The sequence below is a fragment of the Hevea brasiliensis genome, chromosome 17 (assembly GCF_030052815.1).
Source record: "Hevea brasiliensis isolate MT/VB/25A 57/8 chromosome 17, ASM3005281v1, whole genome shotgun sequence".
NCBI classification, from domain to species: Eukaryota; Viridiplantae; Streptophyta; class Magnoliopsida; order Malpighiales; family Euphorbiaceae; genus Hevea; species Hevea brasiliensis.
Genome location: NC_079509.1, coordinates 21,139,428 through 21,144,363, shown reverse-complemented (window position 1 = coordinate 21,144,363; position 4,936 = coordinate 21,139,428).

Genomic DNA, 4,936 nt, shown 5'->3' with positions numbered 1-4,936 from the left:
TAAGCAATAACACCAAAATCAACTTCAACAAAAAAAAAAAAGAAAGGATTTCTTTTTGGTATTTTATTATTTAAGATGCAACAGTAACAAAAGACAAAAATAAGAAGATAACTATGGAACGTAAAATTTGATAAGAGTAATCTAGCCATAAAGATTACAATCCCAATGAAGATGCCACACAAGGAACTCTTGTGATAAGTAAAAATTTCATCACAAACAAATAATGTTTGATAAGAAAGAAGAAGCAGCACTTGCTATTGATTAAAATTCAGAATGCTTTGGGCTTACAAGAATTGGCCTTTATATAGGCTAATTACAAGCACTATAAAGGAAAATAGTAAGGTTACTAAATAGGAAGTTTGAATAGTCTTCTAAATAGGAAATAGTATTGAATTTTTGAGAAAAAATACTTCAGAAATCTGCCCATAGAGTGATGCACGAATTTGAGGAGATTTGGTGACTTTTCAACCTTATTTCCTTCCTTAATTGAAAAATATTTCAATCTCCTTCTGATTTCTTTGACTTGGTTAATTCCAAACAGCAAATAGGGGCCTTTTACACACATATGGGCTTGTTTTCTTCATAATCAGCCCATTATCTTTATTTTAACTTAAGCCCAAATATTTTAGTTTGCACCCATCTCACATGTCCCATGGACTTGCCAAGTCCAGCCCAACTTCTTTAATTCTGAATACAAGTAAGCAAAGTAATGAGCTTGCTTTTGGACCTAGTCAATCGGCCCTCGTATGTCATGTCATCATGTGGCACATCATCTCCCCCTTGTTGATTAGGATTTGCTCTCAAATCCAATTCTTCTTCATACTCAAAATCATCTTTCAAGTAAGGAGAAAGATCCCTTACATTGAAAGTAGAAGAAATATTGTACTCACCTGGAAAATCCACCTTATAGGCATTGTCATTGATCCTTGCTACCACACGGAATGGACCATCAGCTCTTTGCAATAGCTTGGACTTCCTTTGATTTGGAAATCTCTCTTTCCTCAAGTGAAGCCACACTAGATCACCTAGTTTAAACCGCACTTGCTTCCTCTTCTTGTTAACGGTTTTGCTGTATTGTTCATTTTTGGTCTCAACGAGCTTTCTAACTTGCTCATGCATAGACTTCACCATCTTTACCTTCTTTTCCCCATCAACATTGGCTCTTTCTTAAATAGGAATTGGCATTAAATCCATTGGCATGATTGGATTGAAGCCATAGACTACTTCAAAAGGAGAGTGCTTAGTTGAGCTATGCACACTTCGATTATAGGCAAATTCAATATAGGCCAAGCATTCATCCCAACTCTTTAAGTTCTTCTTGATGACAGTTCTTAGCAAGGTAGAGAGAGTTTTATTCACCACCTCCGTTTGCCCATCTGTTTGAGGATGACAGGCTGTGCTAAAGAGGAGGCGAGTTCCAAGCTTCTTTCACAAAGTCTTCCAAAAATAGCTTAGGAACTTGGCATCATGATCTGAAACAATGCTTCTCGGAATGCCATGTAACCTAACAATTTCTTTAAAGAAAAGGTTAGCAATAAGAGAAGCATCATCAGTTTTATGGCAAGGAACAAAATGAGCCATTTTAGAAAATCGGTCAATAACAACCAATATGGAATCTTTGCTCCTTTGAGTTCTGGGCAAGCCAAGCACAAAATCTATGCTCACATGTTCCCATGGGTGATTAGGAACTGGAAGAGGCATATACAAGCCTTGCACCATCTCCTTGCTTTTAGCCTTTTTGCACGCCACACATTTCTCCACTACCTTGTGCATATCTTTCATCATACTTGGCCAATAGAAATGCTCCTTTAAGGCTTCCAAAGTCTTCTTTTCACCAAAATGGCCAGCAAGACCCCCTCCATGTGCCTCCCTTACCAATAATTCTCTGATTGAACAGTTGGGAATACATAACTTTCCCATTTTAAAGAGGTAGCCATCATGTTGGTAGAATCCCTGAAAGGCTTTCTCTTTGCAAGAATCATAGATAGAAGAAAAGTCCCTATCTGACTTATATTGCTCAATCATCAATTCAAATCCCAACAACTTAGTATTTAGCAAAGAGATTAAGGCATACCTCCTGGATAATGCATCAGCCACAATGTTGGAGTGTCCCTTCTTATACTTGATCACATATGAGAATTATTCAAGAAACTCCACCCATTTGGCATGTCGCTTGTTCAGCTTACTTTGTCCTTTTAGGTGCTTCAAGGACTCATGGTCTGTGTGGATAACAAATTCTCTTGGCAAGAGATAGTGTTGCCAAGTCTCCAAGGCACGAACAAGAGCTTAGAACTCTTTATCATAGGTTGAGTAGTTCAAACTAGCTCCATTCAACTTTTCACTGAAATAAGCAATGGGATGTCCTTTTTTGCATTAGAACAGCCCCAATTGCCACTCTGGAAGCATTGCATTCTACCTCAAAGGTCTTCGAAAAATCCAGCAATGCAAGTATTAGAGTAGAGGTCAGTTTTGCTTTGATGAGTTTAAAGCTCTTTGGGTAGCTTCACTCCAATTAAATTTCCCTTTCTTTTTTAAGCATTCTATTATGGGGGCCATGATGGTACTGAAATTCTTTACAAACCTCCTGTAGAAAGAGGCTAGGCCATGAAAGCTTCTCACCTCCAAGATTGTTATTGGTACTGGCCATTCTTGTATTGCTTACACCTTCTCTTTGTCCACCTCCATGCCATGTTTGGATGCCACAAAGCCAATGAATGTGACTTGATCGTGGCAAAAAGTGCACTTCTTGATGTTCGCATACAACTTTTCTTAGCTTAGAACTTCAAAAATAGCCCTTAGATGCTTGAGATGATCTTCAAAACTCCTGCTATAAATCAGAATATCATAAAAATAAACAACCACAAATTTGCCAATGAAGTGGCGAAGTACATGGTTCATGAGTCTCATAAAAAGTGTTAGGGGCATTAGAAAGGCCAAAAAGCATGACCATCCACTCATACAATCCAAACTTTATTATAAAGGTTGTTTTCCATTCATCCCCCTCCTTCATTCGAATTTGATGGTAATCACTTTTCAGATCAACTTTTGAAAAGATAACAGCACCATGTTACTCATCAAGCATGTCATCAAGTCTAGGAATGGGATAGCGATACTTTACAGTGATTTTTTTGATGGCGCTACTATCAACACATATGTGCATGGAACCATCCTTTTTGGACACTAATAAAGCTGGAACAGAGCATGGGCTCATGGACACACGAACATAGCCCTTTTTCAACAGCTCCATGACTTGCTTATGCAAGTCCTTAGCCTCTTTGGGATTGCTTCTGTAGGCTGGTCTATTTGGTAATGCTGCTCCAGAAATTAAATCAATTTGATGTTCAATGCCACGAAGGGGAGGTAGTCCCTCTGGAAATTCTTCAAGAAAGACATCTTCAAATTCTTCTAATAGTTTGGCCACCATGGGAGGAACTGCAATGCTGTTAGATTCCAGCAATTCTTTAACAATAAGCACAAAAACAAAATTGTGGTTAGTGATAGCCTTCAAAATGTCCCCCTTGTTGAGTAACTCTCATTCTTTTTTTTGTTACTAATCAACTGTTCTTAATGTATTTGTTGGGGACTAAGAGGGGCTAATATAATTCTTTTCCCATCATTCATAAAAGAATAAGTATTTTTAAAACCATCATGGACAACCCTTCTATCAAATTGCCGTGGCCTCCCTAACAACAAATGGCTAGCATCAATGGGCATAATGTCACACACAACTTCATCTTTATACTTGCCTATGGAGAAAGGAACAACTACTTGCTTAGTCATAACATCACCATCATTATTCAGCCATTGCAATTTATAAGGATGAGGATGCACTAAGGTGGGCTGATTAAGTTTCTCAACCAAGGTAGTAGAAGCAACATTAGTACAGCTACCATTATCAATAATGACATTACATACCTTGTTGAGAATAGTGCATCTGGTATGGAAGATGTTCTCTTTTTGCTCTTTCTCTTTTGTTGCATGTGCACTTAAGGTTCTTCTGACCACTAACATCTCCCCAACATCAGCATACTCTACTTCCTCATCACCATATACTTCATGATTCTCTTCCTCTTCGTAAGTCTCATCTTCACTCTCTAGCTCCTATTGGGCTTCCCTCAACAGCATTACTCTCTTGTTGGGACATTCTGAAGTAATGTGTCCATGGCCAAGGCACTTGAAGCATTTTATGTCTCTACTTCTTTTGGGAGGGGTTGGATCTATTTCCTTCTCCTTGCCCTTGCTTACACCAACTGGTGCTTTGGCAGAGCTCTCCCTTTTGTCATGCTTCTTCACGCCACCTTTATCACTAGTAAGTGGGGTGCTAGTGTTAGAAGGTTTTGTGAATGTTTTGGTAGTAGTGCCCTTGTATCCACCTTTCTTTCTTTGCCTTTCAACCTTAATGCGAGTTTGATCACATCCTGCAAAAACACATATGGTTGCAATTCAACAGTATTAGCAATTTCATAATTCAAACCACTAAGAAAATGGGCAATGGTTTGTTCTTGTGGTTCCCTCATATCACATCTCAATATCAGCATCTCAAATTCTTTAACATAGTCTTCCACACATATTCCACCTTGGCGCAAACTTTGGAGTTTGATATATAACTCCTATTTATGATATTCAAGTAGAAATTGCTTCTCCATGATTCTTTTCATCTCACACCAAGTTTGTACATCATCAAGCCCATACCTACATTTTTGAGCCTTTACTTTCTCCCACCATAAGTTTGTATAATCAACAAACTCAATGGCAGCAAGTTTGCACTTCTTTACTTCGCTGTATTCCTGATACTCAAAGATTTTGTCAACTCTTTGTACCCATTCTAGGTACTCTTCAGGTGAGCTGGTACGTCAAAAGGTTGGAATCTTCATCTTGATGTTGTCTCTTTGGCCATGTGGATGCCTAGGCAGTTGCTGATCATAAGCACCTTCTT